Genomic DNA, 12,828 nt, shown 5'->3' with positions numbered 1-12,828 from the left:
AATATCTAATTTACATGAGATGAGAAAACCGTCAATTAACAAAATAATTTTTATCTTTGAAACTTTCAGGAAATAGCGAATTTCATAAAGTGGAAAATAGCCTTTACTTTGGAGCTCATTAATAAGTTTTTGATGATACTGTTCATAGAGTGGACAGTGCCACAGTACAATCTATTCAATTTGGCATTCAACTGAGACTTCAGACTTAACAAAAAGTGAATATACAAAGACCAATGGTGTTTACTGCATTTGAGGCTTATGCTCGACCCTTGAGTGGCATACATGGTAACAAGACTATGGTTTTAGGAATATCCATCATGATGCCATCGCCCCACCTCCTGATTGCTGTTAATCACGTTATTTATTACCCACTGTACTTTACCCATCAAATCCTCTATTAGAGATTATCGCAGCGGTAACACCATAAATTCATTAATAATATCCATTACCAATAACAATTACATTACTTTTATTCATTTCTTCCTTCAAGTATCTTGATTTAAAAATTAAAATTATTCATTTTAGTCATGATTATTGCTATTGATATTCAATATCGCAGATTATTTTTTTCATCACAATTTCAACCAATCAAATGGTGGCATTTCCCGTCACGTGGTATAAGTCAAGCGGTTGTATTTTGGATATTTTTCGAATATTTCCCTGTTAGTTGCTGAGCAATGAAAATATCCGATAAACAATTTGTACGCGCTTCAAACCCCAAACCTGTCATTAGAAAAAATCAAGTTCAAAGACTTTACCTCGATGTGAGGAGATTTAGGGGAAAAATCCTTGGACACTATTGATCAATTCCAATTAATCGAATTAATTTTGAAGGTCGAGGGGTATTTGGTTGGATTATCTTTTTCATTCCAATTTCAAGCTATTAAATGTGTAGCAATTCAAGTCATATCATCTGGTTTTTCACTCGTAGTTGTGGCTTCCAGCGTATATTTTCCACCTGTACAAAATGCAGAAAATTGTTTCTAAATTGTGGCTTTTGTCTTCACGGTATTATTAGAAACATTTTTTAAAAATTTTTGATCAATAATATCTAAAGGTTCTTCTCCAAATCTGCTTATGTCGAGGTAAAGTCTTTGAACTTGATTTTTTCTAATGACAGGTTTGGTGTTTGAAAGGCGTACAAATTGTTTATCGGATATTTTCATTGCTTAGCAACAAATAGAGAAATATTCAAAAAATATCCGAACTAAACCCATTTTACTTGTACCACGTGACGAGAAATGCCACCATTTGATTGGTTGAAAAATAATCAGTAAAAATTATGTAACTGTAAGAATTATTTCTCCTTAGTCTCGAAAGAAATGAAAGACATGATTACGAAACCGTCAGTAAATTTTCCATTGTACCTCCCTGGGTCCAATCGTGAATTCCTCTCTAAGAACCCATCTATATTTACATAGGAAAATCCACATATACGTGACGAAAATATGAAAAGTTTTACCCATTATTTTTTCATACCAACAACCTTAACAATATTCCTTTCCTCATTAATTTCGCCCGCAAATTAATAAGTAATTCATATTTAATTCCCAGCGCGATCCGTACGAAATCCTAAGCAGTACGACCTTATCATTCAATCCCCTCGCAAATTCATCTCCATGACATTGTCCCCCTTGAAATCTCTTTATCCTGCAAAAGCGCCACTTTTCCCATTTCCTCTGCCCTCGGCATAAAACCCCATAAATAACTTCACCCACCTCCCCCTCGTCCGGTATTCTCCTCACGCTTTGACCCCTTTCCAGAGCTTTTACGGGCTCACAAATGTAGGCGTCACACCTCAGGTCTCAACATAAAACAAAAAAAGTCCTGAAAATCTGAAACGTCAATTCATCCTTGAGAGTTGCCTAGAAAACAGTAGAAATAATTGCAGACAAGAGGGAAAAAAATCCGCCTTTATTCCCTTCATTTCCGCCCCCGTGAATGACCCCAATAATTAGCACAAATTTGAATTTCACTTTGTTCAATTCTTGAGTTTTACTTAACCAATGGAAATACGTAAAGTTATTGATTTATGTACTTAGATTATTGAAGTCTTTATGCAGTTCCACTAGATTTCTCTAATCAGTAACAGAAATTCCTCAGCGGTATTTCCATATTTAATTGAACATTAATAATATCACACAGAAGAAAAATTATATCCTGTAATGAATTATCTCCACTACATCAACAGAGCATACCTCTCGATCGACGCTATATGTTGAATCCACTTCAAAATGACTTCATTTCGAAGAACAACACAGATAGCATTCCACTTCTCTTTTCATCATACCAGCACCACCACCACTACCACCACCAGCAACAGCAGCAGCAGCAGCAGCAGCAAAAAAATTTATAAAAACGTATTTTTCTCTTATTGGTTATCCACACCTGAATTTCCATCATAATCGTTATCTCAGCGACAATTATTAACAATTCAAATGCCTCTGTTGCTACAATATCACGTGTTGGAGGCCTGTCAGCAGCTACAGCCAATGAGATTCAACACGCATATTATCATTACTTTGTAGAAGAAAAAAAAATTTGCATATAACGTTATCGAAATTGTCGATGTGGGTGCGTTTGAATTTATAAAATTATCACTTATTCATTGAGCTGCATGGAAATATTATTTCTACAACTGATGTTGGAGATCTTGGGATATGAGTACCCAGTACTTCATGACGGGTGAGGCCGGGATTTCATGATAGTATTCTTGATTGAATATCATTAGTGGATTTTAATTAATGTTTTCCATCTGTCAGCAACAATGAATTATGCACTCTTGTAGTTCATGAATGTATCGACATTCAACGTTTCGATATTATCTCGGCGAACAATATCACGAGCTTCCTCGGTCCCAATCCGATGAAGATGGGAAAAGTAATCGGATTTCGCAGAAAATTCCCTCTCGTTCTTAATAATTAAACGTCTTTTTCCGCTCCTTTTTTCTGGGAATTGAAACCGACTCCTTCAATAATTCAGATTTATTTCATTAATTTCTCGGCATTTCTTGAAAATGTAATAATCCGCGAGGCGGCTGTCATTAACGGCAAATTATAAAGGATATTATTTTTTTTCTTATGACAATTGTTGGATATTTCTCGAGAAGAATCGTTGTGTGGACTTGTTCCTTTTATGAGTTGTACGATTGGCATTATATCAGACGCGGAAGAGCCTTGAGTAAATTGAAATAGTTCAGTTATGCGTGAAAATTTACACCGGTGTAATTAACATTTTCAGGTAAATGCCGAGTAGGCTTTTGTGGCGATAGTTCGACTTGCAGATGGAGATAATTATAATTAACGGTTTCATGAATATGTATTCAATTGCTATAAGATGTGGGACAATAAGAAAATTAAGTCAGTAGATCTCTCGCGTTGATAGTTTACCATCGGAGATGGTATATCATATTTTTAAATTTCTTTATCAACAAACGATAAATATAATTTGAAAATTCTTTCATTATTGGCAGTCGGTAACTTACCGACATTTCTGATGGGCATTTACTAAAATCATTGAATGATCAGCTGTAAGTAACGTACTGGATGAATCTTGAAATACGGCGAGTTGAAAATAATATATTTTTGTTTTTTGCAATAGTAGATACTGCCGAGCGCCCAGGGAAGGATTAGTTTCAATTGCTAGCTCCATATTTTGTATTATCCTCGGACTATCTATACTAACAGTAGCGTTGTGAGAAATTCACACCGAGAAAATATTAAAATCCGTTGGGTGCAAACTAATCTAGTATTGTTAAGGTAAAATTTCGGGGGATTTCTAATGAATTTTCACAAAAGTTCGAGAAACACTCACGATTAAGACAACCAAATTTCCTGTACCAGAACTGGAGACCAGAAAAATAATCACATTATTGCAAATACACAATGTAAAATAAATGAAAAGGTAACTTTGTGGTGGAGATTCAGTTGATGTATCAATTTTTGGAAAAAATCATTTTGAAATATCTCGAAATTTTAGTACGGACGGGTCTAAAAATAATAGATATGTTCGTTGATGAAGTCAGTTACATTGAGACGAATATTTTAATAGTTGAATATCTTGAAATCGAAGAGATTATTTTAGAGATAATCAAAGAAACCGATTTTGATACAAAGTTAACCCATAAACTAATGATCCGATTCAGCCATTCTTCAATCCCCAACAGTTAATTGTCACGAGGTAACTACATTTTGCATCAAAACTTGTTTGAAAAACAGAAAAATTAAAATGAGCGGCAGGATTTTCGAAATATTTGCAAAAAAACGTTCAGAAGCCGGTGGTAATTTCTAAGAAACATTTGACATAGACAGTCTTTTGTGATATGTATAATCTGAGGAAAGTTCAGTTTTCTGAGAATAACTTTAGCCTTTATTCCTTAAACTAGTGCATCAGGGGCGCTACACGCTCCTTTATTGTCCAGAGTATAAAGAAAATACTGATAAAAGCTTCTACAGAAATGAGAGTAGAAACTCAATTTTGTGAAATTTAAAAATTCAACATTGAATATAGATATATTATACATATGATATAATACATAATGTATACTATGTAATATATAATATATTTGATATGCGTCCAAAAAAGGCGATAACAAAACGTTACATGCTTTTTTTAAAACGGATTTTTTTCTAAAAGTTAACCATCGAATGGACGAAATTAACCATGTGCACACAAATAAGTCACACAAAAATTTTCTTTTTTTTTATTTTGGACAATTCTACATAATTTCCAAGCAAAACTGGAAAATTCAAAAATTGGACGATGACAATGCTGCCATTTGGAAACAACAACAATTGTTAGGGGGATGAATACTGAAGGGAATGTTATTCCTCTGGAGTTGTAAATTCCAGAGGTTTGAGTTTATACACTATCAACCTAACTGTTACATGCCGAATAGGTTCTTTGTGTAACTAGTTCAGGACGTTTATTGAAAGGGTTGGACTGAATGAGAATGTGATGGGTAAAGATTAGAAGACTTGGATTTGTCAGATTTAAACACTTCACTTGGTTCACTACCGTTCCGTTTATTCAAAAAAAAGACACAGTTGTTACTAGATGTAACTAGTAAGAGGTTCTAAATTCAACTAACTAATAATTTCAACTATTAGTCGTATATGCTAAAATGGTGGTGGCAATTCCGAACGAATGAGATTCAAGTTAGAAGTTTCCCGTTCCTATTCTAAAAAGGAGAGCCACATATCTTATCGAAAATCTCGAATCGAATCGAAATCTCGCAAAGATGTAGCCAGTATCCTATTGGTCGTTTAAATTTTAAGCGCTAATTTTAAAACATAATGTAAAGATCGTTATGATTCACCGATATTTATATATATGAATTTAATTTGCATTTCACATTTCATTATTTGATGGTCGCAGTTCGCAGCAGAATGAAATGGCAGCGAGCTTCAATACAGATTTTTATTTTATTTTCAAAAATGTGTTGACAAATGCTAGAAATTTTTTAAATATATTCAAACATTTAATAGTGGTCCACATCAACATGGCGCATAATTTTATTCATAAGAAATTTCCTACGTGTTGATGTCAAATGCTTTCGGACGAATCAAAGGTGAATCAAATTGATTTATATGACAGAAACAAAACTCATCCTTCATTTTACGCGCGCTGAAGCGCGCATTCGGTCTCGTGGTGGAAAAATGCAAAGCAGGTGAGAAATAACTATATTTGAGAAATTGGGAGGTTTTTTCGGTTACGAGAGGGGCGGAAGGGTGCGGCAACCTTGGGTTCGCTAGGGTAGGTGCGTCCTGTGATGAGGGATTATCGAGACGAACCGATTGGTGCAAATAAACATTGTTGCGGTTCGTTCTGAAAGCATTGAATGGCCCAAAAACGCAGAAATATTTGAATGAATGAGTAGTAAAATCTAGGAAGACCCTTTACAGTTATTTCACGAGGAATTTAATTATTTCTAGATTCGGAGAAAATATAAATACCATAATAAAATGATTGAGAGGGCAGCTGCACTGAGGATTGAACATAATGTCGATTTATGAATTTATGAAAGCGGAGAAATACGTTCTCTTTGAATAAAATAGTTTCTGGAACAGCTAATTTGGGAAAAAGAGGAATGAAAGGAAAATGATAGGAAATACCGAAAAATTATGCGTCTGCGATATGGCACACAACAATAATCAATAACTAATTAATATTCCGACTGATCTGACCTGGCCTCGCTCAGACCTGCGTCATCCTACTATAAAAAGAGCAAACATCGACATCGTCATCGATATCTCGAGACTTTGTCGCGTTGATTCCTGATGAGTTCAAAGCTGTCTAAAGCAGCTCATTTTAATTGACAATTCATTTAATTTCCAACTCGTCAATCATGACCTTCATAATTACCGCGTGTGGTCGGTCTGGTAGGTCTCGTACAATTAAACGATTATTTGAATCGCCAACACGTTTATCTGAAGCAAATTGAAGTCTTTCTCTGCAGATGGCGCACGTGAAATCTTCTCGTAATCATATCGCACCGCTCTGATACTCGCGCATGCTCCGTGACTCAACTGCGCTGTCTGCGCCGACAATCGCAAGATGGCGGCGGCTAACCAGTGTCGCTGCACTCCTCGGTAATAGTCGTCTGTGTGAAAAACTAACCGTAAAGACGCATTACAATAAACCGGTGAACTTCAATCACAAAAGCATCAATAATACCGGGACAGTGTTTAACAACGTAACTGTGCAAGTTTGATATGTTGGTTATTTCATGACGAAAAGAATAAATGCCCTCAGTGGCTCCACAAAGAATTCTGAACATCGTGTTATCGTACGACGTGTCATTGGCATTTTTCACATCTCAAGGTACGTTTCAATGTTAAATATATCTCCGAATTGTGTTTATGGAATTTTCAGTGACCTTGATGAACTATCGATCCGAGTATTTTTAGGTACGTTTAACGTTATCATAGGGAGAACCAAAACATCACAAATCGCCAGTTAAAAAGTCAATAATGAACACAATAAGGGATTCATGGGGAAGATCCGATGTATATTGTTGTCATTCAAAGGACATTGATCTCCCGCTCACCCAATCCCGATGTCACATTTTAAAATATATTTAGAGAAAATTGAGGTTATATTGAAGATCACCAGAAGAATTCCTATTTGCCGGATATTTTCACTTAACCTCGAGCTCTCGTTATCCATTGGGTCAACTCCTTTCTTTCAGTTAAATACACTGAGCAAAAAAATTAGTAAATCGAAAATATATATCTTCGGTAGTGTCAAAGAAATATTTTTATATAGAAATGTATTACTTTACAGTTAAATGTTATTTGGGGTATTTTAAAGCAATACATTTTTCGGAATTGCAAACAATTAATCGAAGCAAACGAATTTGCATTGATTCACGAAAATAGTGAAATAGTTCTTTGATTTTCATTCGTTATTTTTCTCAGTGCATTTGAATTTGAGAAATTGTTGTACTAAAGCTTGTCGTTCCAGATCGGGGTAAATGTCTTCGTTTTTATCCTAGTAGTCATCAACAGACATTTGCAGCCCTCGACTCCATATCATACTCTAATTCTATTTCGATAAAAATAAATACTAGAGATTTATTTTTCGGTTTTTAGTTACATCTAACTTTGTACCTTGATGTTCGTAATTGTAAACACATGGGCTTTAGTAGAAAAATTTACATTTCTTGTGCTGACCGTTGTCGCACATGACAACTCCGACTCTAGAATAGAAAATAAATTGACAAATGATTTTCATTCCAAATAAAACACGTACATATTATGATTCGGTAATAACTTTTATTTTATTTGGAATAGAATCCGTTGACAATTACACGGACGTTATCAGTCAGTTTCACTATAGAATTTAGGTTTCTATTCTGATAATATTCCACGTCAAGAGTCTCTCTCACTTTGAACGGCCACTTTCGTGATGATAAACGCATACTAATTATAATAAATGAGCAGGAGTCGCCTCTATGTAATCAGAAACAAGTTGATACGACAATTTTCTCAAATAGTAACTTGGTCACAATATTTTTTTGGCAAAAAACAGAATGAGTGGAATATCCCGAAAACTTAGTGAGAAGGCGTATACATGTTTTGATTGATTGAGATAAAGTGCGTCGAGGCAAATATTTTGATAGATGAAAAATTGAAATCGGTTCCATAGTTTTCAAAATATTTGCGAAAGCCGGTCCAGAGGGAAATGGAAATTTATGAAAAAAGGCTGGACCAATCGAGCTGAATTTTGGTACAGACTTAGTCTTCAGTAATACCTGTGATTTGACATAATTTGACCTTTCTAACAATAGCTTTAGCCGTTTATTCTTTTAATTTTCTAAAAGAGTGGGCCAACTTTTTCTATGTGATTCTTTTATGGCACGACACTGTCAATTCGGAAATATTTAGGCAAAAGAGAATTAGAAAAAGTCTATGAATATTGACTGGAAATATTGATCAAAAAATCCTATTATTTTCATCCCAATAAAATCAGTGGCGAAGTGATAAAATGACGGACGTTGACTTATTTCTGCATCAAGTTTTTGGCAATAATCTCCCAACCCAAGAGACATACTGGAATTTTTCTAATTACATGCATTACAGTCTGCAATTGACTCCACAAAAAAAGTTATAAACTAAATTTTTCCATCTTCCTCAAGTTTCGAGATATTCATCAATTAATTCAACACAACTTTTCGATTCTCTTCCAATAAAACAGAATTCCACGTTCGTTTTCAAATGAAATCGGTTTACGAAATTGCGTCATGGTCTATTGATATTATTTCACAAACTTGTTAGTAACGTTCCTTGGTCTTCATCCTAGTGTAAAGCGCATAATAAAAACCCTTAACGTAATAACATGTCGTTCTTTCCTGTTCTCCACTATTTTACTAAAACATCAAAATTGATGAAGACCACATGGGATTAATCTCTTTGTTTTAAATTCCCAACATATTCCGCCGCTACAATTTAGGGAGCCTTTTAAATGCCCGTTTTCTATACTGACCCTTTTCCTCCAGACTTGTTTTTTTTTATTAGTTTAAAGTCATGTAGCCCATATTATGGGTTATTTACACTGTCATTAACGTTACACTAGCTATTTTACATTGCCCCCTCGTGGCCTTATTCGATTTTGATTCGTAAATTACAGTCTTGAAAATATTTCCAAATCAATTTGATATATTTTTTATTAGTGGGGTTTGCAAATTTTTTAGTCGTCAAATGTGGCGTACAGTGTGATTCACTAAAATTATCAACTAACCCCTGTCCTTGGTCTACATATTTAGGACAATACCGAAGGTCGTGATGAAATGTTGGGTTTGCTGCTCCGCAGGAGCAGCTGGGGTCATTGATTATTCCAACTTCCGAGGAAGGATCTTTCCAAGGAAGCTGCTAAGTAGTTATGGTTCACCCTAATACCATTAATATCCACTATTATTTCTCCAGAAAGTTTCCAGTTTTCATACTTATTTTTTGTTAGCAGTGCCCCTGTAGTAGAACCGAAAGAATTCTGATCTGAATTCTTTTTTCTTTTTATCACTGGTTGCTTGCTCTATAATTCTAGTGAATGTTTCACTGTGGTACTCAAGTCTATTTGAATGTCAAAATCCTGTCAGTGACCTTGGAAAATCCAGAAATATGGCCCGTCAAAAGGGAAGAGGCAAAAAATTTATCCCCAAGTCCATCCTCCTCTGTGTCATCCTGCATCACGCTCCCATAATATTATTCTGTGGAGAAAACCCGTGTTTTCGTCGGAATAGATGGCTGCCCTTCACACATATCTGACTCTAACATGAAAACCCGTGTTTCTCCACTGGAATTTATTTGCATCCCGTCGGTCATTCTAAGATCCCTAAAATCGTCAGGTAGTTATGAGTGTATTCATTTTTTTAATGCTCTTCAAGGCGTCCTAGGACCGTTTGAATATTGTCTCGATATCTCAAACTGTCGGAGTGACTATTCAAATATCATCTTTAGAAATCTAGGGGTAGTCGATGAATATGCATCACGCACCAGTTCAGAATCACGATATCCGGTTGCACATACACCATTTCTATTTATTCTCTATGGCTACCTCTCATGAGATAATGGCCCTTTCAGACGTGGAGAAGGGCCAGGAGCGCGGTCATAAGTGACCCGTTGTATGATTCAATCACAAGAATGCAGGACTCAACGAAGACTATTTTCCTCTTGATTTTTCATAATTTTTCGTAATTTTCGTAATTTTTCTATCTCAATTATCGCATATAATTCCAAAAAATTGATTTCCGTAGCTAATAAACTATCAGTGATGCAAAACAACTCCTCCCCTAATCCAAAATTAGTACCCCCAAAATTTTTTTTCCTCAGATAAAAAATCGTTCCTCTTTATTTTCACTAGAAAATCAATAGATTGACAGTGGAAACCATAGAAAGTCGACATCTGAAGCCAAGTTTATACGAGAAAAGAAGTTTTAGTTGGACTGTTGGATGCCAATTTTTTTTAATCAACTTCCCGGAAAATTTTGACTGATAGTCACTGGTTATCTTATCATTGTGATAGGTTCGGATTAAACGCAATTAAAAACTATCCCTTCAATGGGTTATCTCCTTTCATATCCCCTTCCCTTTATGGTATATTCTTCACGTTCTTTGTTGCTCGTCCAACTGGAATTCGAGGCGAGGTTGGATACATGTTTGCTTTACGAGGGAAACGCACAGATGTACGTCAGAATGCCGTAATATATGGGTCAGGAGATTCACAGCGGGAAGGTCATTGACCTAAACACAGAGAGCGCCTTTTTTTTTATCCCAATCATCGGTAAAGGAACTTTTTTGGTTTCCGATTGACTAGACATTATATAAAATGTCACTGAATGCAACGGTAGATGTCGCTTGGTTGGTACATTTATTTCCTCCTTCAAGAGGAAAAACCTGTATTATTATTATTATTATTATTATTATTATTATTATTATTATTATTATTATTATTATTATTATTATCATTATTATTATCATTATTATTATTATTATCACTGTATGTCTATTATTTTTACAATAAACCGAGAAAAGAAAAACTTTTGCCAAATGTCCATTTAAAGAAGTGGACGATTGCAGTGCTTTCATTCGAAAGCAAAAAAAGATTTTACAAAATTTCAAATATTTTCGGAATACACTATCATGCTCCGGGGACCTTGTCCGGCCCCGATCTTTTCTACACTAAAATTAAATGTATAAAACGTTTGAATGAAATGAATATTACTTCAATTCACGAGTGCGATTTTTAAAATCCAGCGATTCAAATGATTTAAACGCTCACCGGCTCAACGAAAACATCGAGAAAATTTGGGACTATTCAAGATCACGGTCCACTGTAGAGAAAATCGCCAAAGACGCCTATCGACGTAAGCTCTCAACTGAGCATAACATCGAGTACATCAACGGAAGACTATACGTTAATTCTCAATTAATCCATTCAAAACATATATTTAATTCGAGTTACCTATCAATTGAGTTATAAGATTTATCGAGACATTTGAGACCCGATTGGAATTATTTGTAAATCGATATATAATTTCAAACTGTCGTTACGAATTACAACCAAAATAATTGGTTGATAGTCACCAAAACCAATTACCTCTCGTTTATTGCTGCCGTAGGCTGGTAATTACGTTTGATTCTAATAAGACTATTATTTGACTATTTTATTTGTGGTTGTAGCCCTCTCCAACCGGGTCTTCAATGAAAATTGAAATATCAATCGAGGAGTTTATCATTGTAAAACCGTTTCAAATATCAAGACGCGTGGGTTGTTCCACAATAAAGTACACCCTAACAGTGGTCTTATAATTAATGAGTGTTTTTAATTTTCCATCTCTTTCACAAGTCCACTCTTCCCAACCGGCAGCTCAATTTAGTCTCAATGTCAAACATACGAATTTACATGATTAGGTCTCTACTTTTGTCAAATTCAGACATTCGTTCTTGCTGCATATACATTATTATTTATTATTGTTGTATTACCGCTAATCTTTCGATTTTAACGGATTATTTCACTTTGTTTTTTCAGTCACACTTTTTCTATAAATCGAAATATTTTTCAGAGGCGCCCCCCCCCCCCGGCTAGTGATCCTTCTATTGACCACACTCACTACTGCTTAGCTTTCCCTAGACGATTCAGCCCATCATTACCGTCTTTTTTTTTTTCCAAAGTTGTTTTGGTTGTAACAATAATAGATTGATCAATGCTGGGCTTTAACACTTACACAGGCGAACAACAATTTAGGGAGGACGAAGGTTATTCCTCGGCCCTCGAAGGGCACGACTTTGCAACCTATAATCATTTTTATTGAGTTGATCACGAATGGAGTGACGAAACTCCAAATCATGACCGCGAAAATCTTAAAACTGTAGGAAATAAATATCTTCCACTATTTAATTAAATGAGACAATCTTTACCCCGATTTAGTACATATGCGATTTTAGGGAAAGACTCGATTTTACGATAAGACTAACTGGCTTAAATATCCCGTGTGGTTTCCTCGAGAGACCGTTCAAGAATACCCGGCCCTCGGCTCGTCCAGGGTGAGAAGTCTGACCCAAAGACAAGGCCCTGTTGTCCTTTGGGTTGTTTAGGTCATGAACGGCCTAAGTGTTTCCGTATTTCCCGGTGACGTTTACAATGAGTCGCTTGGTCGAATCAATGTCAAAATATTCCCCACAAAACTAAGAAGCTCGAAAGCTCCAAAATGTAACGATCATCAGCATTCAGCCACCAATATTCTGTCCATCATTGCTGTGCGCTTGAGCCGCAGGGCTGCTGCATAGATAAACATATCTGATATTTTATCGCGCAATCAATACATTATTT

The 12,828-nt window shown here is 35.4% G+C and overlaps 1 protein-coding gene across 4 annotated transcripts in view; it reads left to right on the top strand.

Moving 5' to 3' along the window:
* Positions 1 to 6,551: 6,551 nt before the first annotated feature.
* The window catches only part of LOC135167191 (neuronal PAS domain-containing protein 2-like), a 94,836-nt gene continuing 88,559 nt past the window's right edge, over positions 6,552 to 12,828 (top strand). For 3 of the 4 annotated variants that reach the window (XM_064130119.1, XM_064130120.1, XM_064130118.1), the window contains exon 1: positions 6,552 to 6,822. The gene's annotated coding sequence lies outside the window, so the exon portion shown is untranslated. The remainder of the gene's footprint in view (positions 6,823 to 12,828) is intronic. The other variant, XM_064130121.1, reaches the window with a different exon arrangement.

The sequence above is a fragment of the Diachasmimorpha longicaudata genome, chromosome 11, assembly GCF_034640455.1.
Source record: "Diachasmimorpha longicaudata isolate KC_UGA_2023 chromosome 11, iyDiaLong2, whole genome shotgun sequence".
Classification (NCBI taxonomy): Eukaryota; Metazoa; Arthropoda; class Insecta; order Hymenoptera; family Braconidae; genus Diachasmimorpha; species Diachasmimorpha longicaudata.
The sequence above is the reverse complement of the archived record's forward strand: the minus strand, read 5'-3'. Positions and strand labels throughout refer to the sequence as shown.